Genomic DNA, 26,729 nt, shown 5'->3' on the forward strand with positions numbered 1-26,729 from the left:
CTCGGGCCGCTATCACACGGTCCGTCCTGTACTCGGTGTTGATCTATGTCGCTGGAATAACACCTCTATAGGCGCGGACCAAGCTCTGCTTTAAGCGGATCATTTTTCGTTTCTTGCGGGGCAGAGTTCTGGACAAGATCAAAAGGCCTGTGCTGAAGCTGTCCAGGGATAGAGGAGGCCTCGGCATCCCTGACCTGGGCATCGTAGTCACGGCCTTGCACGTCAGCTGGACACAAGTGGGTCTGAGTTTGGACATGCCTCTCACTCGAAGTATGACTTAGTATTTTCTGAACTCTCGTCTCCGCTTCTTCGCCCAGAGCTCGTATGCTCATTGCGTGCCGCGTTCAGGCTCTCCATGGCCCTTTTACGCCCAGGCAGCCACTTGACTCGAGCGTCTTCGCAAGGCAGAGGCTGACTGCCTTCGAGCCTTCCTCCTCACCTTCGCCAGTATGACATTGCTAATGTTAGACCCTGCTGGCGGTACATCACGGCGGCCTTTTAGGAAGCAAGCAGAGCGTCCGTTATGTATCGCTTCGCCAGGGGCGTCCTGCCCATTAAGGCTCCATCGGCGTTTAAACGGGCCGGCTTGCGACCACCCACTTGTCCGTTTTGTGGAGGTGAAGAGGACATTGTGCACATGGTTTATCAGTTCCTTCTTCCTGAAGCCCTTTTCCGTCATGTAGCTGACCTCTTCCAGCTTCCGGGTATACTATTTCATACTGTGCGCGTCCTGAATCCGTTGCCAGGCGAAGCAGTTATCCAGTTCAACCTCCTGCTCGTCGAGTTCACGTACCAAGCATGGCTGGAACGCTGCGCGGTCGCATATAGCAGAAGGGTTCCGGGCCTACTGAAGTAACTACAAAAGTGCGGAAAGAGGGCTGGTTTAACTTGCAGCGGGAACATCGCATCCCCAGTAAGCGGAGGTTCTCGGTGATTTAGTGTAGGCAATCTGTAATTTTTTAGATTACTAGTGGAACACTTTTTGTGTCGATATGATTCCATCACAGTGTACGGTCGTCCTTGGTGCCACCTTTTATGTTGTCATGCAGATGCGCCTCGTTGACTCAATGCAATGGTGGTGCTGCAGACCGTTTTTGCGTTTCATGCAGCCCACTCGTGGGGGGGCAGCGCGCGGCGGCCCCCTTGTCTGGTTAGGCCCTCACCTCGAACAAAAAACGCTCCCCGGATCCCACTTCGCCAGGGGGGAGGGGGGGGGGCTATCGGAGCGTTGAACGGATGATAGGCTGATGCGCTATGTGAGACTCTGAGGCACGGCACTTTCGGGTGTCAAGTCCCCCTCCCCATCTAACAAAGGCAACAGGCAGAACTACTTCAATAGAGTAGCACCGGTCGCGAATTTCGAAGCTCTAAATTAAGATGTCATCGGGTACGTTCTGCCTTTTGTCGCGAAGGCTTACTCAAAACTTGCCGCACTTTTTTATTGTGTTAACAAAGCAATGTAAAAAAATAGCCGGATGAGTCCCCACCTTTGCTCTGCTGTTGTCTTCAGGCAGCAGACTCATTCCAGATTCTAGTGTAGCAGAACTCACAAGAGCTATCTTACTAGGACGTGTGAGATGTGCCGCGGACGTAGCTGTGGCAGGGTGTATGTTAATTTGTGGCATGGCCGAGCTCCCATTTGTTGATGCGTTTTGAGACGTAATGATAGATTGAGTGCATAAATTTTGGAGTTCCTGCCAATCGGGTTTTTCAAATCAAGTGTACGGCTCGGAAATGAATTAATCATCCATGCTTCTTGAGTAACGGGAAATAGACGCTACAATGAGGCTATGGAGAGTAGTTCGGGCAGCTAGGTTAAAGTTGTGCTCTATATTGTAGTCGGGTGTTCAGTTACGACCGGCAGTTGTAGCACGTGGGAGATGGGACTGTAAATGAATTAAAATATTAGAAATAAAAGAGGCACATGTTGAGGGTTTGTTAAATACGCAAGCTGGCACTACATGTACGTGAACGACAAATCACAATGGGCAGTGTTCAGTTCAGTCGTTCAGTCGTGTCCGACTCTTCGTGACCCTATGGACCACGTCACGCCACGCTTTCCGGTCTCTCACTATCTTCCTAACACCACATAACTTCATCTGCAGTGCCTTGAGGATGCCATCTAACCATCGCGTTCGCTGCCTACCCCTTCTCCGGCGACCCTCAACCTTTCCCAACATCAAATCTTTCTCCAGCTACTCCTCTCTTCTCATCAGATGACCAAAGTAGCTGAGCTTTAACTTTAGAATTTGACCCTCCAATGAGCAGTCAGGGTTTATGGTAGACAATATTGACTGATTTGATCTTCTGGCAGTCCAAGGAACTCTCAAGAGTCTTCGCCAGCACCACAATTCAAACGCCTCAATTCTTCGGCGGTCAGCATTTTTCACAGTGTAGACAGGAGCCATTAAGGCTTTCGTGTCAATGCGTTAAACGTGGCACTTGAGTGCCCATCATGGCTTCAAAGCGGTACTGTTGCCCAAACGCCTTTGAGTAATCGGCTAGGTGTTAGAATTTTTGGCTAACTAAACCGAGCTACCACTCGTCAAATTAGGCTCAATCGTAGGGCAACAATGCTAGTTTTTTCTCAGGCCTACCGCTCTTTATAGATATTTTCAGGCAAAGGCGTAGGGTTTATCGCAAACATGAGGGAACAAATAATACTGTAGGAACCTCTCTTCTGAACGAACAAATATTAAGAAATTGGTATTCTTCTGTATACCCCAATCATATGCCTAAAGCTTGACTTTCAGGCTGGCAGTATGCAATAAATAAATAAATACTTACGTAGTTCATAGGTACTATGAAATCCGTGGATTACTGTAATTTCCTTTTTGAGACTTTTATGGTAATATGTCTTAAACTATGTTTCTTATTGTAGAGCACATCTTGATGCAGTGTGTGGCTAAATGATAATTAGTAGCTCACAGAAAAAACATGAACGGCTGACGGCCTATAGATTTTGAAACTACTTGTTTGGAGTTGTTCACTTTGACTTATAAGGACGGCAAAACCTTGCTTCACCTCCGAAATATTTTACTCCTTGGGTTGGAATACTCTGCCGATTTTAGGACAATTATAAAGTGCAGTAAGCCACAGAAGAGAAGATTAAAATGAACTCTAACTCCAAGTAGTTGCTTAGTCCGTGAAAGCATAAGGAACCTGTGTTTAAACGATGCTCTGACATGTTTTTCCGTAGAAGACTATAATTACAGGATGTTATTCTGCTGTGTTTAAATTGAACGGACGCAAGCGGCTTTCAGGCATTACCTGCGAAGCGAAAGATGCTGTCGCTTTTCACCGGAAATTTTCTCTTGCAATTATTTGCTGTCACGTTGGGTCTATTTTCAGAAGGCAGAATTCTGTAAAATATTTTGTGAGAAGCTACCTTAGTGCTGTCTCTGCCTGATGCCCAACTGTAGTGGTCGGACAAATCTTGTACGCAGAAATACCTGGAGAATTCCTGAAATATATACCGACATCGTGGGATAGGGCACATGGCTCGGGCGCAATATCATCATGTTTGTGACAGCCTATGCACACATGTAGGCTACCAAGGAAATTGCATGTGGAGCTGAGAGTAGGATATCCGTTTAAATAGAGTACCTGTCATGAGACCGCTGTTTTAGGTCGCAAGCTTTATTTGCAACTAGTGGCGTGACCAGGATGATGGACAGAACATACAGGGGTAATCAAAAGTTCCCAGGCCGCTCCGAATGAGCCGGGAGTGGCTGCTCTCCGCTATCGCGGTGCTGTCATCGCAACCGCGTCATAGAGAAAGAGATTGGTAGGGAGCGAACACTCCTATAGGGCCCAGCGGCCCATTTACGTAGCGCACCAAGCGGCCGACGGAAAATACTTCCGGACTTAGTGAAAGGCACGTGATTCGAATTTCAGAACTCGCTGCGCCCACCCTGCCGTTCTGGCACATTATTTTGGTTTTGCATGGTCTGCTAGTGTTTTGATTTATTTTCAAAATGCATAATAACATGCAAACTAGATTCCGAGTAGTCTAAACTGGTCATCAACCAAGCTGCGCCACAGCAAAAACGTATTGCAGAAAAGATGCCAAGTGCTTGTGAACTCAACATTTACTTCGCTACGTATGAAACACATGAGATGCAACAGATGTAGACGGATGCATTGACAAAACTTGGCACACATTAGGCGATGTGCACAGTACAAAAAAAATACACTAGGCGAGAAATAACACTTGGGTAGAGAAAAAATATAATGACGTTGATTTCCGAATTATGGCAAATGCTATGTAACAAAACAGGCATTATACATAAAGTACACAAGCACAGTCGCGGCAACCTTAGCAAGAGTAACTTGTATTGTTCAGGACAGATAGGAGTACTGATGCTTGGGGCAAAGCCTTGTCGCATCTGCCGTGCTTTGGCTGTAGTCCATGGGCAAATGCAGCGCTGTTGTAAAAGGAATGAACATGATGCAGAAGGTTACAATTAGCTCTAAGGCCACTGCACCGTGCACACATCTGTGCATGTGGGTGCATACGGAAGCTTGGTGAGCAGTTATGGTCCAGACCAGGAAAGCTGTCATTTGTAAATTTGGTACAAAAGTTACTCTAGCAAAACACAGGTCAGGAAATGCAGGATAATCGAACCTATCTGAAAATGCATTTCTACAGAGAGTGAAATACCACCCCTAAATTAACAATATTCCTCAAAAGCACTGAACGGCTGAAGCAATGGAGGCTGCAGTGCAATAAAACACTTCTCTCTTTAATGTTTTCCCGTTGAAGGCATCGCGACACCACGCAAAACTAGTCGTTCGCAAAACCGCATCCGGCGTGGCCAACGCGACCTGGCCTCACCGAGGCCGGCGAGCACATCATGTTGGCTTGCTCTTCATACGCGACTTTGTGAAGCGCAGACTGCCGTGCCGAGCTAAACTGTCTGAAATCCTGCGCAGTTTGACAAGAATGAAACTGAAACATTTCTCACGATGCAGTTGCCCTTTTAAACGCGACACTAAGAAACACGAGCAATTCGGCAAATCGCGTCGCCCTGGCCAGCCGTGTCAGACCTGGCTGCACCGGCCAGCAAACACGCCATGGTGGCACGACGACGTGCCTTGGTGCCTTCACATGCCACTTCGTCCAGCGTGCTGAGCTAAGCTGTTAGAAATGCAAGCCAGTTTCGCAGGAACACAACATATTACACCTCGCCGTGGCTGGAAACTGCCGGAGCGTCACGAACTTCGCCTGAAAAGGTGAACAGCTGGCTGAAAACACAGATTTCCCCTGCCAGCGCGTAACTAACAGAAGTAGGTTGTGGCCGCTACTAGGGCTTCGATTCACCGAGTCCGAAGCGGCGAGGCCGTAGCCCCACCGCGTTTGCAAAGTGAGCTGCTTCGGCTCCATGAGGTGCGTTACAGCTACCTATGAAGGGGAAACAAAAACTGGGATTCTACAGCCACAAAGATGGAAAACGTAGCGGCCGACTAACACACTAAGGAATAGTAAAAGACACGAACATTAACCCAACGCAAGCCGGAACAACAAAAAAAAGAGAAAAAAAAGGTTTACAGAGCCCCCCCCCCCCCCCCTCCCATGCCTCTGCAGTCGCAAGCGCTGCAGATTATTTTCCTGGTGAACCTTTGCAAGCAGATAAGGCTACCCAAAAGTACACGGAAGAGAAGCCAGGTCAAGTCGCATTTGGATAGTGCGAAGGTCTTGCCTGCTTCACGATCGTAGCAGGACAAAGCATGCCTCTCGCTCGAAAAGCCATTTCAAACACTTGGAATTTCTTGCACGTTAGAAACTTAGAACGAAGAGTGGAATAAATTTTTATTTTTTATTTGCATTTGTTGGTAAGGACGCCCTCGTTGGCATCCCATGCGACAGCAATGACAACAATTATGGCCTCATTGGGTGTTTCAACAACCAAGTCCGATTTGAGGCGGGTCCCTGTGTTGGTAGTGAAGACAGGCTCTTCTCGGACCGTTGCATTGGGAAGTTTTTCCTTAGCCAAGCAAGCGATTTGCTTGGTAATGTATTTGTGACGCTCTTTTCTGGGAAGGTCGATCAGCTTGCACTCTTGCAGGATATGGAAAGTTGTCCTTTATTTAGACCACATCGACGGTAGAGTTGAGAAGAAGGATCAGTATTTTGCTTATTTGTTAAAGACCTGGTTGGATACAGATTCGTCCTGAAGCGAAGAGCCCTAATCCGATCGCCATCGCGCAAAAGTTTACAGTTGTACCCAAGCCAGGTGTTTGCCTGGGCTTGGTGCTGGTGGACGATAAGATCTTTATTTTCATATCGAGAGATATAATTATTCCACCACCTATCGCTACCCCGTTTGAGCGCAGCCTCAACAGACTTAGCAGAAGTGATGCCATCCTGAATTTCAAACAACTCATTTAGACGACGATAGTGGAGCTCCGACTCTAGATGAAACAATTTAAAAATAAAAGGTTCATTGAGGCGAAGCATTCTGTTAAGAGATTTAAGCTGAGCGGACTGGGCCATTTTCTCAAGTGAAATGAAACCTAGCCCACCACACATGGTAGGTAACCAAATGTGGGAGTTAGGAAACCCGAGTGGCAGGTGCAAAGTACGCTTAACTTTAAGACGGATAATCTTGTCAAGACGACAAGCCTCCTGTTTCTCTAATAAGCTATTGGAAGAGCCATAAAGAAATGCTGGTAGAAACAGCTGTCTGCTGCAGTTAAGTTTCTGAAAAAGTTTCAAAGAAGATTTGGAAACAAGTTGTAGCAGTGCACTGGCCTTTTCTGACTCAACTAGCGGATGGAACAGCGCGAAAAGACGAAACGCACAAGAAGAGACGCACAACAGACAAGCGCTGTGCGTCTCTTCTTGTGTGTTTCGTTTTTCGCGCTGTTCCACCCACTATGCAATTGTACCAACTCGCCCAACTGTCCATCCTACTTCAACTAGCGGACATTTATTGATGAACAAAGATAGACCCAAATACTTCATTGGCTGATTCGGTTGTTTACTCTGACTTACATGATCATTAATGGAGATAGCCGGAAGACTATAGTTGAACCATTTCTTCTGGTGCTCTAATAGTCAACCAAAATACTGCGTTTTTGTTGGATTAATTTCTAGGCTAACATTAGAAAGATAGGTAGAAGTATGACTTAGGAGTGCCTTGAGGCCCTCAAAACTGTCAGAAATTAGAAGCAAATCATCAACAAATGCCCAGGCTGAGAGAGAAGTATCTTCCAGATGTACTCCGGCAGGGATGGAGTTTAGTTGTTCGAGCAAAGGATCGATGACGAGGTTGAACAAAAATCATGATAAAGGATCCCCTTGTTTAATATCCCTCCTTTGAGGGACTTAGGCGTTATCAGTGTGCCCTGAACACCAAAACTTAGTTGTACAATTAGTGTACATTTCAAGAAGGAGCAATTGCATTTTAAGAGATACTTGCTTGGACGCAAGCACAGTAAAAAGTGCATGGTGGGAAACTGAGTCAAAAGCTTTCCGCAGGTCTAGGCTGACTGCGAAAAAGGGCCGTTTTGCCTTATTAAGATGCTTCATAAGTGCCTGGAGGATTGAAAGGTTGGTGGAAGTTGAGCGGTCCTCCGCGAAACTCGATTGAAAGGAGTGGAATGATTTGGATGATGCAAGGCGAGTGAGAAAAAGTTTAGAAAAGATGCGATAGAATGTCGGAGAGATAGAAATAGGGCGGAAATCAAAAGCACCTCGGGGTCGAGTACATTTAGGAATGAAAACAGTTCGACTCTCCTTAAGTTCTAACCGGAGAACCCCAAAGGAGAACCAATTATTAAGAATGGCTGTTAAGATAGGTATGGGGATTTTGAGATTTCAGAGAAAGAAAGGCCATCCGTGCCCGGAGCAGAGCTTTTGCTTATGGATTTAAGAACAAACATTACCTCTTCTTCAGAGAAGAGGTTGTCGTCAGCATCCAACTTCTGGTCAGAAAAAGGAGTGTGAATAAGCGATGAGGGAGTGCCAAAGATGATATCGTAAAGAGAATGGAGATCTGCCATACTACAACCACCAACCGCCCCCTCAAGCAACAAATGATCACCAAGGACATTAGGACCAAGTGAGTAGAGCCGCTGGTGCTCCTTCTACCGGGCCCTATGCCGACCGCTTTTATTAGTGGCTTCTGAAGAATTTGGAGTAAATTCATGTCTCGGTTTAGGTGGTTTTGACTTTACACCAAATACCTTATAGATAGTTTTAAGGTCTGAATAGGGAAAATGTCCTACGGTGAAGCAGATGCTATGCTTTCATCAACAATTTTAAATTGTTGGAGAGCCTCACGGGTGTTTTCAATGGAAAGAGCAATAAGGGTAGGAAGAGTTGGAAACGACCTTATAGTATCAGACCCAGAAACTAGGGCTGAGACGGCAAGGGTGAAGCGGATGGAGGTTCAGAGATAACCTGTTTTAAAAAACTGAAAATTTCCTGATACTTCATTTGACGCCCAAACTGAGAGAAGAGGAAACAGATCTCGAGGAAAAAACTTTATGAAGAACCTTATTGATGTTTACTTTCGGACCCAAGTTAAGTTTTTGCCATAGCAAGAGCAACCAAATCGGACTCAGTCCACCAACAAGGCGTGCGCTCCGCGCCTCTTCACGAGCTGCGAAATTTAATTGGCACCAGCCGACGCGGTCAGCCTAGACTGCTTGAAATGCAGCGTAGTTCATCAAAAAACGTTGCTCACCCTGCCTTCCTGGAACACAAGGAAAAGAAAATGAATTTGAAGGAATTTGAATTTGCTGTGCTTGAGCAAAGGTTTCGGACACTTATGCAAATGCTTTGCTGTGTGTCTATAGACACGCAGACACTGTTAGATAATTGTGATTAATATTTTATTTTAGGCTACAACGCCATCATATATCGTAGCATAGGTCTGAATGGGTAGAATTCAAAATCAAAGGTTACACCGCGCAATAAAATACAAAAACGAGTGTTAACAGAGCCTGACTAGGTTTAAAAAACACGCCACGAAAGCTAAATTGCAGCTTTTAGTGCTACGCGTTGAAAATATGTAAAGATTCTTACATTTCCACAGTACCTTTTTTAACTGAGTTTGAAGAGCTTTACACCGGTTAACGTTGCGTCCTACATGCTTTTACATGACTAAATATTTAATTTTCGATTATACTTATCGAGGCCTCTTAGCGGTGGACGTTGTAGCTTAAAATGCAGTTGCTAATCATAATATCTAGTTATGGTTTTTATCTAATACCTACAATTGGTGTAGCATAATTTAACTTGATATAAGGTATCCAACAATTTCTAATTTAGTGTTGGGCTATTAATGTCCGTTCTTATTCACAGTGTATAATATGACCTTTACTTACTCCATTGAAGTTATAGTCGGCACAAACTGCCCAACGGCATATGACTTCATGATGCAGCGTAAATTGATTTTAATCACAATCCTCTAATCAACGGTAAATAAGTGAGACCACCAATTAGTCCAGCAAAATTGTACTCAAAGTAAACTATCGATCAACATTTGTAGCTGTTATACACTGAACATAAGCTGCACTGTCAAGCGGACACATTCTGTACACACATCTTGTGCACTGCTTGACATAAGTAATGCTACTCATTATTAAACGCTCAGTGTTTGTGATATTGACATCGTGCCTTCATATGGTCAATTCTAGCATACGTGTTGATGCTCTGCGTGATGGTCATGCATCTCTTTTCGCCACTTCTTACATGAAGCGCTCATAGTTTCATCAAAGGGAAGGAAATTAGTTAATTTGCTTGAACAATGCGCTACTGTTGGGCCGTTTTGCTATTAGTGTAGCGCTCGCTCTGTCCAGCCACGAATGATCAGGCATGTCATACAACGTTTGGGAGACGTACAGAATAATTACACGGCCCTGCTTTGAATACACCAGCTTCGCAGTGTAGAGACAAGGTGGCTAACATACGCGTAGCGTCAATCCTTACAGCACATTCTTTCACTTTGGTTTGAGTCACCACCATTGTGGCGAGCACTTAAAAACGGGCCACGACGGAGGAAGCGCACTACGTTTGCTATCGAAAGGCTAGCTTCCCTTTCTGGAACTATCTTCATCCTCTCCCTTACCTTCGGCCGTCTGTCCTGACTGTTACGTTCAGCATTATGTAGCAGAACTCGGCCGCCACGGTGAAGATCTAAAGCGCTGATATTGAGTTGCGATTCATTTGCAACAATGCGGCGGCGTATATTTTTGTTCAGCAGGTGCAACGAATGATATCAGCAAGTGACTGCTGCTTCCAGACAGGTATGCTATCTTTACGTTAGAAAAAAGCGCGTGAAACCCAAGCCACAATGTCATGGGCACAGCAAAGAATAATGTTCGCCGAGTGTAGAATAGAAGTTTAGTCGTCGCGAGAGCCGCCATGCCACGCATTGATAAAAACACGCGACTGCGCATAATGGCCCTTGCGATTGCTGGCCTATGCCATCGAGAAATTGCAAGATTAATCGGGTGTTCAAAGTACTCAGTAGACAGGATTGTGCTCGCATACAGAGACGAGGAGCGCGTTGAAGACGCCCCAAGAGAAGGAAGGCCCCATGTCACTAGTCCAGATGAAGGTTTTTGGATTGCGGCAGCTGCAAAGGTGGAGCCTACCCTGACTGTGGAGGAAATTAGACAGTAGCTAAGACTAAGAGTGTCTTTGTCCACTATCGGCTGAAGTTGAACGCTGCAGGGCTCCGCAGTAGGACTGCCTGCCACCGGCCAGCCAACGGGAGGAATTAGCGTGGAGAGAGGCTGAGTGGAACCTCGTCGTGTTTTCAGACGAGTCAACGTTTCTTACACGGTGGGACCAGCAGCAACGCGTATGAAGAGTCATCGGCACTAGGTAAGGATGCTTAATAAAAATTTAGCAGCACATTGAAACGGGCACTAAGAATCCCCAGCGTGATAATTGAGAGCTTTGTTCGTAATAAGTAAAAATGTACGATAAGTATGTATGTATGTATGTATGTATGTATGTTGGTTGGTTGGTTTGTGGGGTTTAACGTCCCAAAGCGACTCAGGCTATGAGAGACGCCGTAGTGGAGGACTCCGGAAATTTCGACCACCTGGGGTTCTTTAACGTGCACTGACATCGCACAGCACACGGGCGCCTTGCTTTTCGCCTCCATCGAAAAGCGGCCGCCGAGGCCGGGATTCGATCCCGCATCCTTGGGAACAGTAGTCGAGCGCCGTAACCACTGCGCCACCCCGGCGGGGCGTATGTATGTATGTATGTATGTATGTATGTATGTATGTATGTATGTATGTATGTATGTATGTATGTATGTATGTATGTATGTATGTATGTATGTATGTATGTATGTATGTATGTATGTATGTATGTATGTATGTATGTATGTATGTATGTATGTATGTATGTATGTATGTATGTATGTATGTATTAGGAAGCCGGCAAACGACGGGTTAAAGCATCGTGACGCTGGCCAAGCGTCTACCCGGGGTTTAGCCCTACTCTGCACTACCTCATTTGGCCCGTTTGTGGTGGGTTGTGAGGCTTGTGCTTTTTGAGCGCACCCCGGGCCTGCTGGACGGCCCATAGTTGAATGTCCTTGTCTGTATTCTGCACAGCACTTTGAAGTTCCGGCGGGTATGTCCTGGATGTAGCTTCGGTCGGGAACCTCGCACAGTCCCACATGATGTGCCATTGGTCCGCCGGGCCCACTTGACATACACTGCACATATCACTCGCGTAGATGTCTGGGTGGAGGATGTGGAGCACTGCCGGGGCTAGGAGTGACCCAGTTTGCATTTGCCAATGATTTAGGTGTGGGGAAAATAGAGTGAAAAACGTGGTAACTTCGATTTGAATAAACAAAAAATTCGCTCACGATTTTTATCTTCATGGAACATCGAGGATTCTCCCGAATTCTCCGCGTGCCGCCAACAGCATATGGTCGTCAAAACTTCGCATAAAAAAATTTGTGCTGAATTGTATGCATTTAGTTTAAACACTGTAACAGTTTTATGCAGGTATGACGAAGAATCAAGCCAACATGTTGCCGCCAGCAGCCGCTGCGCCGTCAGTGTGTGGGGCTTAATGACCCGTGACGGGCTTGGACCACTGTATAAAATTGAAGGCAACTTTAATGCTTACTCCTAATTGGACATCATGAAACAAGTTCGTGTTCCCTTTTTGCTGCATGGGTCATTTCCAGACGTGTTCATCATATTCCAGCACGATAGGAGCCCCATTCACACGGCCAAGTAAGTGGCCCAGCTGTAGGGCAGCTATAAATGCCGAAAAAACGCTTCCAGCTCTGCACAATTTGATAGGCCGGCGCAGACAATTAGGAGACACTGGCAAGAGCCGCGTTGAATCTGAAACTCTATAATGTTTGTCCTCCCCTTCTTAGTCGTAATTTGCTATTTTTGTTACGTTTTGTCCTCGTGTTGAAATGGCAGCATGGTCAGATGCCCTCCTTAGTCTAGTGGCACAATTACAGTGATCAGATAGCTGAGCCAAAAATGATTTCTGTCGCTAGTTCAGCCCCGCCGGGGTGGTGCAGTGGTAAAACGTCCGACTACTGTGCCGGGGTACCAGGGTTCGACCCGACCAGGGTGGCTGCGTTTTGATGGGGGCGAAACGAAGTGGAGTTCGTGTGCTGTGTGATGTCAGCGCACGTTAAAGATCCCCAGGTGGTCGAAATTACTCCGTAGTCCTCCACTACGACTCCTCTTTCTCTCTATCCACTTTCACTCCCACCCTCCTCCCTTCCTTTACGGCGCGGTTCAGGTGTCCACAGAAACAAGTGAGACAGATACTGCGCCTTTCCCTGTCTGTGAACCAATTAGATTAGTCGCTAGTTCATCCACGAGGAAGAGTAAGTAAAGTGTGCCAATAACCTATGTTTAAGAAAGGGACCAAGAAGGTTTTTATTCAGCTTCCTTCGCCTTTTCTGGATGAATTGGCTGTGAGATATTGGTAATCGTTGGTTGATAGGCAATGATGTCGCTGTGATAGGAAGAGTCCCCTTTACAAGAATATTAAAGGACTGAGTCTATTTTTATCTTTGGTGACTGATGACTATTAAAGGTGGCAGTAATAAGGCTGAACTCAATTAGTGGTTGCCGTGTGCGATGATACGATTTTGTACATACACCTCCTTTTATTTAGATTTCTGTCCCCTATTACATAATTCTTCGCTCGAATCCCAAAACAGGGAGAATAAACCTTTCAGTTTCGAAATTCTGTACCGCTTAACCGGGAGGTTTCGAACACTCTCATGCGACGTGAAATTTCTAATTAGTTTTTGTATGACATTTTCTAATATTTTATGTTTGGTGTCATCATCAGCGTTATGAGTGCAGTAACAGGCAGTCCACATTTCAGTGGCATTGTTGATGGCGATTTGCCCACTGCGTCAGGTTGCTATGAATTAGCTAGGCCAAAATTACGCCTATCGGGAATTCGAAAAGAGGCATCGGGGTGTCACAGTAAACACCAGTGTGGCTACGTATGAGACAGCCATCTGCCGGGGACAGTGCCGCATTGCTTAACCGCTGGGTCAATGCGCCAGTAGTCAGGACCCTTTGTGATTGATAAATCAGTTTAGTTCATAAAGAGAATATTTGTGCCCGAGGAACCACTAATTATATCGACCTGTATTTGTTAATAGTAGCTTACTATCGCTCAAATTTTGTCTTCAGCACGACGTCTATGACTAATTTGCTGTGATATTGCCCCTCGTTACTCTTGTACTAAACACTTAACAGGCATCATTCTCATATTTCTATTTTACAGATGTCTCCGTGCAACTCTGCACGCGCTGGTGATTAACGTCCTCGAATGGCCACCGAAAGGCTGCGATGTTAATATAGTCGAAACCATTTGGTGTTTGATGAAGGCAAGGCTGACCTGGCGTGCCTTGGAGATACAGAGCAGTGAAGCGTTGTGGATGGCAGTCCAAGAGGCGTGGGAGCGACTGAGAGCCGACGAAAACCTGGCATGCAACCTATATACGTCTCTGCCTGGGATAATACAAGACATCTAGGACGTTAACGGTGCCTTCTCGCGGCACTAACAACAACGCTACAAGTGATTAGCCCTCATTAAAACGTGGAGGCGGCAGAGCTCATCGCTTCAGTCTTTTGTTCAATTTTCGTTTGATCATTGGGAAATGGTCTGCTGTTGCGCACGCTCACCACAGCGACATTCGAAAGAGCCAAGATAAACGCTGCACCAGCATTATGTTCGCTTCGCTATCAAAAAAGAGTAATTCGCGATTTCAGCAATCCATGCGGCACCTGGCGACGAAACAGCGCAACGCGCCAAGGAGGTCCAGCAGCAGACGCCTCTCGCTCCCGCTATGGAAACCCGCTAGCACAGCGCTCGTAGCACCGCGAAAAAGAAAACAAAAAACGCCGGAAAACTGATCAGCAGCGTTCCGCAGTGCGTGTCAGCACAGTGGCAGATCGTTTCATGTATTTCCTTCGTGCTGTAGCGATTGGCGTCAGAAAGAGAGAGAGAGAGAGAAAACTTTTAATGAGCATATAATCAGTAAATCGATGCATTTCCAATTTCCGCGGAATGCACTGAAAGTGCCGTCGGCAATTTATATATAGCTTTGTCAGTTTTTGTTGTACGATTTCTTTCCTAGTATTAACTGCCCTCTACAGGTACGGAACACTTACGGATAAGTACCAGTTAGCAATACGTACACGCAGCTCGCCTTCGCGCGTCGCATACATAAGTCGATATCAGCGCACGTATGAACAACTTTTAGTTATGACAGCTTGATCATAACGCTTTTTAAGTTCGGTCTGCTAAGAACGTCATCGTCAATTGCGCGTACGGGAGCAGCCTACGACGATCGGCTGAATTCTTCGCCGCGTCAAGCAGGCGTCTCGAGATCTGCAGGCCACGCAGCGCGTGACACTGCGCTCGATCTTGGACGGCGCACCTTACGAGAATTTTGCTCGTTACGTGATCGTTCGCCTATATGCGGCCGCTCGCTTTCCGCGTCGCACCTTGTCATACTTGAATAAGATCCCCGAATTGGTATAGTTTTGTCGGCGACAGCGCTGTGACGACTACGCGAGGTGAACCAATCGAGCCGCGGCAACATTTCTTTCTTTTTAATGTATTCTGAAATAAACGGTAATTCGTCAGGGACAAAGCCCGCTTTAGGGCGGTCATTTAATCAAGTGCCCGCATGCGTATCGCACCTCGCCAATTACCAAAGGAGCAGTGAATGCAGTTATACACACATATACATGCACACATCGGATCCAGTATTAGCTTAATTATTATATTAATCAAACAATTAGGGGTCGTTGAATTAGCTCAAAAAGATATTGAAATCAACAGCTTATCATTGCTGAAAATGCAATTTATATGAGCTCATATTTTCAACTCAAGTTCCTGATAGCCCTTCGTACGTCTTGCCACAAGTTTAGTTCTAGGATATTCCATAATTTGCTACAATCAAGTTTAGTTCTAGGATATTCCATACGTGTGAAATATGGTAAATAAAAGTGAAGTAAACGTCTTACATTAGGAAAGGATATCAATAAAACAAATGGATGATTTTGCAGATATATCCACACATCCCCTCGTCAACTGCAGCATAAATACCCCCTTGAATAAGTGAAAGTGAATGCAGATTGGCGATAAAAAATTGATGCACACAACCTTCCTTGCATATACGTAGAGCTTGCTTTCTTGTACACCTGGCAAGTAATTGCAAGAAATGATTTGCGGCTGCTCTAAACGCTGTCTCATAAAACAGCTGTCAAGAAGAGCTTTATCAGCTATACGAGCAAGTTAACGCACTCATTAGTTTCTCGTGCTTGATGACACACTATTAAAGGAGATTGCTTTCTCAACAGCAGCTAATATTTACCTAATTCCACAGTTTCATGAACGTTTTTCTGAACATGCAGTGCAGCAGAGTATTGCAGTGTGCATAGGCACTCACTAGAATGAGAGGAAGATGTATACATAGTATCAAAGAAAACCAAACAAGGTTTGAGCATGAGCCTCAATTTATAGGCAAATATTTCAATAAGAGGATCAGTATTCACCTGGACGAGGAGAAGTCCTCTTGTTGAAGCGTTTGCGTGCGAACTGAGGCTTCCACTCAAATATCGTTTTTCTTTGATACTAGATGTCCAATGCTTCCATTTGTCTCTTTTCTAGTGCTCTATTTTAGCACTGCTAAATAAATACAAGGTTAAAGGCACATCATCTGGCACAAGCAGTAATTGCCGTGTGACCCCTGCACCTGATATCAGATTGCTTGTTCTCTATACAGCAAAGCATTTTCTACATTTACACCCAGCCGCACAGTCTGTTGCATCCTGCTAAGCGCTAAGTAAGCCATACAGTCTCGATAACAAGTTAGCTCTGAAAGGTGTCATGAACTGCTTCCAGTAAACTTGCACACTTGTGTTAACAAAGCCCTATTGTATCAATGTCTAAATAGTAGCGACATAGTGCACATGACTATGTATGCGCCCGACATGTAGTTCTCTTGAAACGTATTGCTTTCTGCACCATTCTCACTTTACCAGTTTACATGTTTTGAAGCTGTGTAGGCAACAGCAGCAAGTGTGGCATTTTTCGAGTTGTGTGAAATAAATGAGCATCAGATAAAGAAACAAACATGAGATATGGCAGCTATGTACCATAAAGCATAAATACATATTATTAGTTGATCTCCCGGGCAGCTTATATGCAAGTGTAAACTACTTACCACATAGACAACATAATCAGCGCAGCCCTTGGCTGGAACATAGTGTTTCCACTGTCACTGAAGCCGCACTTAATGCTTTCACTTGTGTTCACTTGCGGTTGACACACGAGTATTATCTATTAATGTTTAAATTTTAGAGCAGTATTTTTCTGCTACGACTCCGTCATTGTTGCGATCAGCTTGCAGTGAGCAGGAACTGTGCTGTTTTCTCATAGGAATGCACACTCAGACATTATACATGAAATATTGTTATGGTGAAGTAAGAAAGGGGGTGGAGGGGGGGGGGTATTTACAGTGTTATAGCCGCGGGACAAGGTGAAGCCTACTAGCCCCCAGACACCAACGTTTCTTCCTCTTCTTCTGCCACACCGACACAATCCTTCCTCATCGTCAGTAGCGTGACGTTTCCCCTCTACTCAGACGAAGCCCGCTGGGCGTGTTCGTGAATCGTGCGTGGCTGACAAGACTTAAGCGGGCAACATGACATAGTTCTGTTTTGGCAGACCGACGACCCGATGCTGTCAGGAGGGCTATTGCACAAGTTAAATCTCAGATGCGTTTGACAGCCACTTATGGGCAGTCATAGTGGGCCAAGAGTTTTTGATGTAGGCCACGGCGCTGAATTGGACACCACAGCCAGACTAAATCGCCTATAGAGTACGTGACCCGCCGGTGACTGGCATCGTATTGTACTTTAGAACGTTCTTGTGAAGCACGAGACCGTAATCGGGCGTCAAGCCATTTGTCTAGGGATGGTATGGTGTCGAGTGTCGGGAAGTTACGGGGCATAAACGCGTGAGCTCTTCAACAACATCAGCAGTGAATTGTCGGCCCCGATCAGTGATGACAATTCGTGGCGGCGCGTGTCGTAAGATGACTGAGTGCAGCAAGAAAAGCGACACCTGATGTGCCGTAGCAGATGTAAGAGCGGCAGTTTCACAGTAACGTGTGATATAGTCCACGCAGATTACAATCCAGCGATTTCCATCCACGGACTTCGGAAACGGACCTACGAGGTCAATGCCTACTTGATCAAACGGAGCTGTCGGGGTCTTCACAGGGTGCAGCAAACCAAATGGTGTTGCAGTTGGATGTTTGTGGCGTTGACATTGCTTGCAACTGGCAACGTATTGTTGAATCGTCGGGCGCATTCTGGGCCAGTAAAATCTTTCTTGAGCATGGTGGAGTGTTCGAACCGATCCCAAATGCCCAGAAGCTGGATCATCAAGCATAGCTCGCAATATGTCCGTGCACAGCGTCTTGGGAACTACGAGTAGGTATCGCTGGCCGACAGGCGAATAACCCTCCATAGGAGGCCATCGCGCACACAAAAACGGCTTGTAGGTGGGCTGGCTTGAGCGGCGGCGTAGAGAGGCTGCAGACTGCTATCACTTTGCTGCTCAGATTTGGAAACATTCGTGTCGGCGAACGCTGGCTCGAGGGTCGATAAATTGTCGAAAGTGTCTCTGTCAGATCCGGTCGTGGCCACTGGCATCCTAGAAAGACAATCTGCATCTGCATGACTCCTCCCGCTCTTGTACACCCGGCAAAGTCATATTCATGTAACCGGAGTGCCCAGTGTGTGTGGCTACCACATGGGTCCCGAAGGTTCCGTAGCCAACAGAGTGAATGATGGTCAGTTGCGATAGTAAACGACCATCCGTACAAATATGAACGGAAACGCTGCACAGCGAAAACTGCAGCCAGGTATTCCTGTTCGGTGACTGTAGTTTCGCCCCGGCTTGCTCAGGGTATGACTTGCGTACGCGATAACATGCCCTCTTTCATTGTGCCGTTGGACAAGGACTGCCCCGAGACCGATTCCACTAGCGTCCGTGTGACCTTCTATCACTGCAGCTTGATCCAAACGACGTAGGATGGGTTTCGATAAATAAAGAACCTTAAGTTGTCGGAACGACGCGTCGCAGTCTGGTGTCCCGTCAACAGTGGAGTTTTTGTTGAGAAGCCACGTCAATGGGTAAGCAACGCCAGCAGAGCGATGTATAAAGCGTCTAAAATACAAACACGACCCTAAAAAACTGCGCAACCTCTTCACTGTCTGCGGTGGTTTAAAAGACTAAACAGCAGCCGTTTTCTGGGGATCCGGCATTACACCATCACCATTGACAGGATTTCCTAGCACCAGCGCTTGGCGCTCTACAAAGCGGCACTTTTTCAAGTTTAGAATTAGGGCGGCGTTGTGCAGACAATTCAAGACGCGTACTAGACGATCATTGTGTTCTTGGAAGGATTTCCCAAATATGACGACATCGTCCTGATAGCAAAGACAAATGTTCCATTTGAAGCCGCGCAAAACTGTGTCCCTAAAGCGTTCAAATGTGGCAGGCGCTTTGCACAGCCCGAATGGCATAACATTAAACTCATAAAGGCCATCTGGCGTTACGAAGGCTGTTTTTTTTCTTAACCGCAGGGTCAATTCGAATTTTCCAGCAGCCAGATCTGAAATCAAGAGAAGGAAAATGGGACGCACCAGAGAGGCAGTCGAGGGCATCGTCTATGCGAGGAAAAGGATAGACGTCCTTTTTTCGTAACAACATATGTTGTTTAGACGCCGGTAATCAACGCAGAATCACCAGGAACCGTTTTTATTGCGTACGAGAATAACTGGGGCAGTCCAGGGACTAGATGACTCCTGTATCACCTTTTTCCGAAGCATGTCCTCTACTTGCTCATGAATGACTTTAAGCTTAGATGGGGACACGCGATACGGCTTTTGACGGATGGGACGAGCCGAACCTGTGTCAATGGTATGATGGGCTCGATGTGCAGGATGAGAGGTTGATCAATCTGTTTGAAGAAAGTCAAACATAGGCGAAAAGTGTAGTAGAATACCCACAAGAGTACGGCGTTGAGGTGAGCTGAGATCGGCGCTGATCATGCGGAAGATCGAAGTTTCATCAGCAGCCAGAGGTACGGTGACAATCGCAGCATCTGTGACCAAAGCAACGACGCAGGGAGCATCGGGTCAACAGGAGGCAAGCTTCAATCCCGTTGGTAAAACTGCGGGCTCGGACGATGGATTGATTGTCCATAACAAGGCACTACCGTGATGCCCGGAGATCATACAGTAAGAAATAACACTTTTGTTCGGGCATGCTGAGTGAACTGGGTGCACCACGGCCTGAAATAAAACCTGGTCAAGAAGTGGAGCGGATACGGGGACGAACATGGCAGGCAAAGGTGGAATTACTGTGTCTTCCGTAATACTAAAAACTGTTTCTTCAGTAAGGCCACTAAAACAGAGCCGGCAGATGCGAGCCGTCAAAATGAACCTCTTGACTTCGGCAGTCCACAGTAGCATCACAAAACTTCATTCCTTCAAGTTCATTCCTAAAATGATGTCATGCGTAGAGTGGGGTAAGACGACGAATTCGGCTTGAACAATTGCACCACCCACAGATACTTGCGCACTACACACACCCTGTGGCTGCAACGCCTCTCCACTCACACCACAAAACGTTGAAACACGGTCATATTCAAATATCACTTCGCGTCCCAACAAGCGCCTAAACTGATTACTCATCACAGACGCAGACGCACCCGTAGCCACCAAAGCTAATTTACACACACCATCAATGAACACACAAATTTTTGCGGACACAGTCACTCTAGCCGAGACCCTGGCGTTAACAAAGGCAGCAATGGCAGGGAGTGGACGCATGTAAGCTAAACGAAATTAAACTCGGGTATCTTAAGATAACCCAGGACTACAAAAGGAAAGCCGTTAAATATGACTGATTGTCTAAGTTTAAAAACACAAAAAAGAAAGGTTGAGAATGGTGACGATTATCACCATCACCTGTTTCAGAGGTTCGACGCTCCTAACATCCATACATCCACCAATAAAAGAAAGGTTGAGCATGATGAGGCCTATCACCATAACCCGTTTTAGAGGGAACGCTCCTAACATGTATCCATCCACCCAGCTCCACCTAATGCAGAACCCTGCGCTATGCCCGCACCAGCTACTTAAGAATCGCTGGTGCGAAAGAAAAGATTTTTACCTTCTACTTGAGGCTTTTACTTTTAAGGTACGTGCTAGCGGCTCTCGGCTAGCCGATCGTGTTAATTTTTGAGGCGACTGTGCGCCGCAAGAAGCTCGTGCCCCGCTTAATTTTCACGAAAACTTGTGCTGAGAATTGTTTATTTCCAGATTACGGTTGGCGACTGTTGTCACAATGATTTATACTATGTTTTCTCGATTGTAAGTTGCAATAGGACGGCGCACTGTTCCGTACGGGGACACGCGTGGCTCGAGCGGTTAGAAGCGATTATTTATTAATGTTCCTGCTATGCAGAGCGCAGCTAGAACTTGGAGCGCTCGTCCTCCTCAGGCGGGAAAGCAAGAAAATGCGCGCCGAGACGATGCACTGCGGTCCTACGTAGACTGCTTTTGCGTGCAGAGGAGATCCGTGCTAGCGGAACTTCGCTCCGCGGCATGCGTTACAAAATAAAAATACGAAAAAGAAGGCTACACCCCATCGCTTCCATCGCTCTCTCACGCGCGCTCGCTCAACTAGAGCGGAGAGAAACAGAGAGAGAAGGAGCGTAGGAACCGTTCCACCTCTATCCGTTAGGTTTTGTTCTGTTGCTTTGTGGTTGTGCGCCATACCGCTTCTTTGTTTTGTTGCTCGTCAGCGTTCGCCTATTTTTCTACCATACCGCCATGCCTGCGCCTTCACACACGTATGTCGAATACCGCGACGGCGGCAAAGCAATCGTCAGCATCGACATTGTAGAGAACTATTCTCCGAAAGATGTGGATGATCTTGCGAAGGGTAAGATGGTGTTTTGGCGGTCCTGTGTGGAGGGCCGAGACGCAGAAGAGGGTCGCTACCTCGGTGACATCGTAGTGTTGGGAAGTAAGTCACGATCCCAAACCTGCGCCTTTTACCTGTTTCTTATGTCACCCTTTCGTCACGATTACGTTTATCGCTTCGCGCCAGTCGGCGAGTATGGTGGCAAGACGAGTGCACCACCATATCAGCGAGTGAGTCACATACCTGAGCACCGCAAGGGACGCATCACACTAGGATTGGAGCTTAGGGAGTGCGGTCCCATTTGCACCATTTATATTTGTTTCACTTTTTTAAGGAAAATATAGAGTTTATTGCGGCTTGTGTATGTGTAACGTTTTGGGAAGGAAGAAACAGCGGGGGGGGTTGAACATGTACACCATTCGGGCCGCCTCGACCATGCAGTTTATCAGAGAGCTAGACGTTGTTTACTCCAGAACAAATAAAATGAAATTTTACTTCCATATAATACTTGCAATGCATGCTGGGTAATCCGCCATGATGATGTCACTTGCAGCAGACAGCGGGAAGCGCAGCCAGGTTGAATGGAGCGAGTGCCTTGTCATTTTCGATGGTCCACCAAGCAAACAAGCGGATTTTCGGGCGCTGTCCTTATGTGCATGCAAGATCTTGCAAGATAATCAGAGAGGAACGTACGCGTCAACGCTGTGCACAAAACATTGGGCGCGCTATGAAGAAAGGCAAAGTAGTGCGGCGCGGAACTGTTCACGCTAGGCGCAGACGACTGGCTGTACAACTGGCGTCCGGACCTGTGGCCGTCCGCCGACATCGCCGCATCGCCGACATTCATAACTTCTGGTTCTGGCGAGTAGGTTGATACTTTCCCTGATGGCGTCGATCTCCGTGTGTTGGCCCTTGCGAGCTATTAGCATCGGCAACGCTAGAGGGATCCTTTGCCTTCCCGCACTTGTGCATACGTACTTTTGGAATTGTGAATAACCCGCAGTCCGCCCGTCTGATCACGCTAGTATCGTCTGCGCGCACTACACAACCATGCAAACGAGGCTAGTGTGAGTGACGGGCTGCGTCATCTGCTGCCAGCGACAACATCATGGCGGATTACCCAGCATACATCTCTTCATGCAAGCTTCCTATATCATGTCCCTTGATGTTAATTCAAAGACATTCGAAATACGTTCATCAGATACTCAGCCAGTCTGTTTTCAGGTAGTACGGGTAGTTGCCGTACTGGAAAAAGTCTGTGAGCATGTCATAGAAACAGCAGTTCTATTTCTCCTGCTTTGCATAATACTTGAAATGCCCCTACACGTTTCATGCATGATGAACAGAATATTTATGTGAAATAAACAGTCAGTTTGCATGGCCTGTGTGGCTTCGTTATCTTTTAATCGTGTTCATTCTGGTTCCATAAAGAGCACAACACACGTAATAATCAAGTAATATCATGTAACCCCTGCACGTAAGGTTTTCTTGGAGTATTGCACCTCATGACAGTATATGAGCTAGATTTGTGCCAATGCTAAGCATATTCATACCCTGAGTGTGAATTAATATTAATGACAATATTCACTTTCATTTTGTATAGTTATTATTTGTTTACCAGGAGCAATTATGATAAGCAACTCTTCCTATTAATTATTTTACTCTAGGTCCTTGAAGGTCTGTGAATTAAACAGTGCATTGTGTTCAACAGTAGCTATGACAGAGTCAGCAGGAATTATGGACACAGACAGAAGCACAGAATTATACAAGCTAATGTCGTGCCCTGCTGACTCGGCATCTTTTCTGAAAGGAAATATGGACAAGAGCATCTGAGAAAATCCAAGCTCAGAACGTTGCAGCCAATATAGCCTTAACTAGTCTCAATGAAGTTAAAATTTAAGCCACTCCAATATACAACAGAAACACTAGTGTAATATTTTGCGTCTAGGCCTGCAGGATGCATCACACAAAAAGCAGCACTGACAAAGAAAAAGATTTGGATCAGGTTAAAAAAGTATTTCATTAAATGAGTGTAGACACCAAATACACCAAAAATAGGGTCTCGTGTTTTCTTCGTTTGGTGCTGTTTAGGCCATTAGTATAAATAGGTCACTACATGGTAATCATCTATGGGCACTAAAGAAATGAAAAAGTTATGTCATGATGTTTTATCTTTAAAAGCACATTACTGTAGCATCAAAGGTCACGACAGCTTATATTAGGCACAGAATAGCCGCAATATAATCAATGCTTTATTTCTTGCCTTCAAACTCTTGAAGCAAGCTTGTTTCAACTTTGCAGTGAATTAAAAGATGAAGTGATTAATCACAATTCATTCGTGCCTTTGCAACCCATACTGACTTCTGACATTCCGGCTATTCCTCAGCGCTGGAAACTGAAACGACAAAGAGAATACATGCAATTATATATTATTTAGCTGTTGTACGTAAATACCGCAATGGTGACCTATGCTGCCTTACGCATCTTTATAGAGTAGAAAACATGACTAAATATCTGATCGCTTTGCTCCTTTAAGGGTGGGACACCTCAAATAAAAGAAAATATGCTACACTAGGCTAAATCCAAATGGTGGTTTAGAGCACAAGGACCAAATGCAATAACCTGAACTTTTAAACTGAAAAACAAATAGAAAAAAAAAGCACCTAGCTAAAGTAAACACAAGCTCAACAACAAAGATATTCAAGGCACTTTTGTAAAGCAATTAAAAGGCAATAGCATGTAATTAGACAAGTGCAAAAGTGGTGGCAGTTATCTATCAGCATTTTTCTCTTTTGATGCAAACAGAGCGTCTGGTCAAAACTGCTTCTTTAGCTGTTGAAGGCAGCAAGGAAATTATCTACTTTTGTGATAAGGACTTCATGCCAGACAGCTGGATTGCATTGCAATATATTCTAGTACACTGTAATCGCGTTAAAGGTGAGGAGCTATTCCAATCGCTAGAAGTCGCTGCCAATAGAAGCCAGATTAGTTGGCCTTTACTTTAGTACTTTAGTAGCATGCATGGCACTTTCTACATAGAAGCAGTACAGTGGCACAGAGCACAGTCCTTTTGATAGAAATATTTGAAATGGCGAGAGACATACTTCGCTCCAGGGAAAAAAAGCAAGTAAGAAAAAATGCCCTATCTGCGCCGACTATGGTAAAGCGGACTTCTTCTAAAGGACGCCAATTATAATTCCAGGCAAATATAAACAATTATAATGAGCTTATCTTGCTGCTCTGCTACTGTACCGTAGATCCTGCTCAAGGATGAATAAAAAAAGTGTGAATGAAGCTACAGTCTGAGAGAAAGCTCGCGCGAATCACTCACTGTGCCAGATCACTCGTTGAAATCGATTTAGAGTTTTTAAGCCACTGATGCACCTCAGTGAATCGATAACCAAGCTGGTGAAATCACTGTCACCTTTTTTGCGCATAGGGAACAAGAAGAGTGTCGAAAAACTTATCATTTATGTGTTCAATTTAGTATCCAAATACTTCTCGGAGTGCTGAGACTGGACAGTACAAAGCGCACAAGCTTGTAGCCACAGCAATGGAAGGAACATGTAGAAAAAAAAAAGAAAAACGCCTGAAGGGTCGCAAAAACACAGTGGCCATTGCGGTAGCGCTGGTGGTCGCGTTAGAGGCGGGGCCATGGGCGCGGCCAATGACGATGTCCATGGGAAATAACCTGGCAGTTGTTGCTTAAGTTTATAGTATGATACAAAATTAAAAAAGAAAACGAAGCAGTTGCTAACTGTGGGCCGTGGTACGCGACGCGTGTACTAATCTGCTCAACAGTAAACGAAGTCAGTTTATGAAATTTGAGCGTACCAAACAAGGCAAGTCAATCGAAGTAGCTAAACTTGTAATCTGGTCAGATTCTAAGCTTTAGGTAACCAGAAGAGCTTTAACAGCGGCCTACTTTCAGTCACGGAGAAATTGTGTGTAGTGATTGCTACGCGCAAGCTGTGTCCCCTTAATTATGGTTCTTGCTTCAAATTGTGGTCATTTTCAGATTGATCTGTAAATGAATCTACATGTATGAAATAAACGCAATATGCAATAGCTGACTACTTGGAAAAATTTGCTGGTAAAAATGTAAGCTTGCCAAGGTAATATCATTTCCTCTCATAAATCACAAATTACACACACACACGCATGAAAGCATACGCGCACGCGCACGCACGCACGGACACATGACCATTTGTGAGCATCGTCTGAATATTCATGGTTCCCTGGCCGGCTAGCAGTGCTGCATAATTGGGCGCCACTTATGCATATGTCTGCTATAATATATGTTATACTGAACTGAAATTGAAACTTTATTTAATTACTTTTGTATACAGTTCCTTAACTGCATGGTGTAGAGCTGGTGATATGTTGAGGGTTGTATCCACTAAGAATTATGGCTTAAACCTGTTATAACTTATGGTGTGCTGCCCAGGTGCACCCTGTGGTACCAGTGTTCTCTGACACGGCAGCATTAATGGCTGCCTTCTGCAGCTCCACTTGCAGATCCTCATTCACGTACATGCACTTTTCCAACAGTTTAATCACTAATTCCTTGATGCGCTCCTGTTTTGTCTCACTGATACCCATTAGCAAACAGTCGTAAGCTACATATAAAGTGAAAGACCAGCCGACATAGATATAAAACCACCCCATATATTAACGAAGTTGTATATATGAACATGCCTGCATGGAGTAGCATATGTTATTGAGGATCTGGGGGCCCCTGAGGGTTTTATTCCCAGCTCACACTCCTATCGCAAAAGAAAAAACCTAGTTGATAGCCCATGCCAACTCGACAATGCCATACACCCGCAACTTGTAAATTCAGTGCGCGGCCATGTCAACTGCCACCTACTATTTTCTGGAGGATGCTCGTGATTTTTCACTCACAATGCCAGTGACAACACTGATAACGCGGTAATTTCTGCAGTAAACTGGGTCCTCAGTGCTATTATGTTAAAATTTGATTTCAATCAGCGTTTGCCACCACTACTGCTTATAGTCTATGAACCATAGAAAATAGCAGATACTTCAAGACGTGTTGGCAGATATGCAGATTTTTTTTTTTATGGCATAATGGTTCATATTTGTTTTACTCGCCTCTAAAGAGTTGCTAAGCATTTCCGTCACCTCGTAGACAACCGTGCTGGAATTCAGCAATAAGTGTACACGTAACATTGTCACTGGTAATCACTAGGCAGTGACATCAGGGCACTGTTAA

This window comes from Amblyomma maculatum, chromosome 3, assembly GCF_055883805.1.
Source record: "Amblyomma maculatum isolate TAMU_Amacu chromosome 3, ASM5588380v1, whole genome shotgun sequence".
NCBI classification, from domain to species: Eukaryota; Metazoa; Arthropoda; class Arachnida; order Ixodida; family Ixodidae; genus Amblyomma; species Amblyomma maculatum.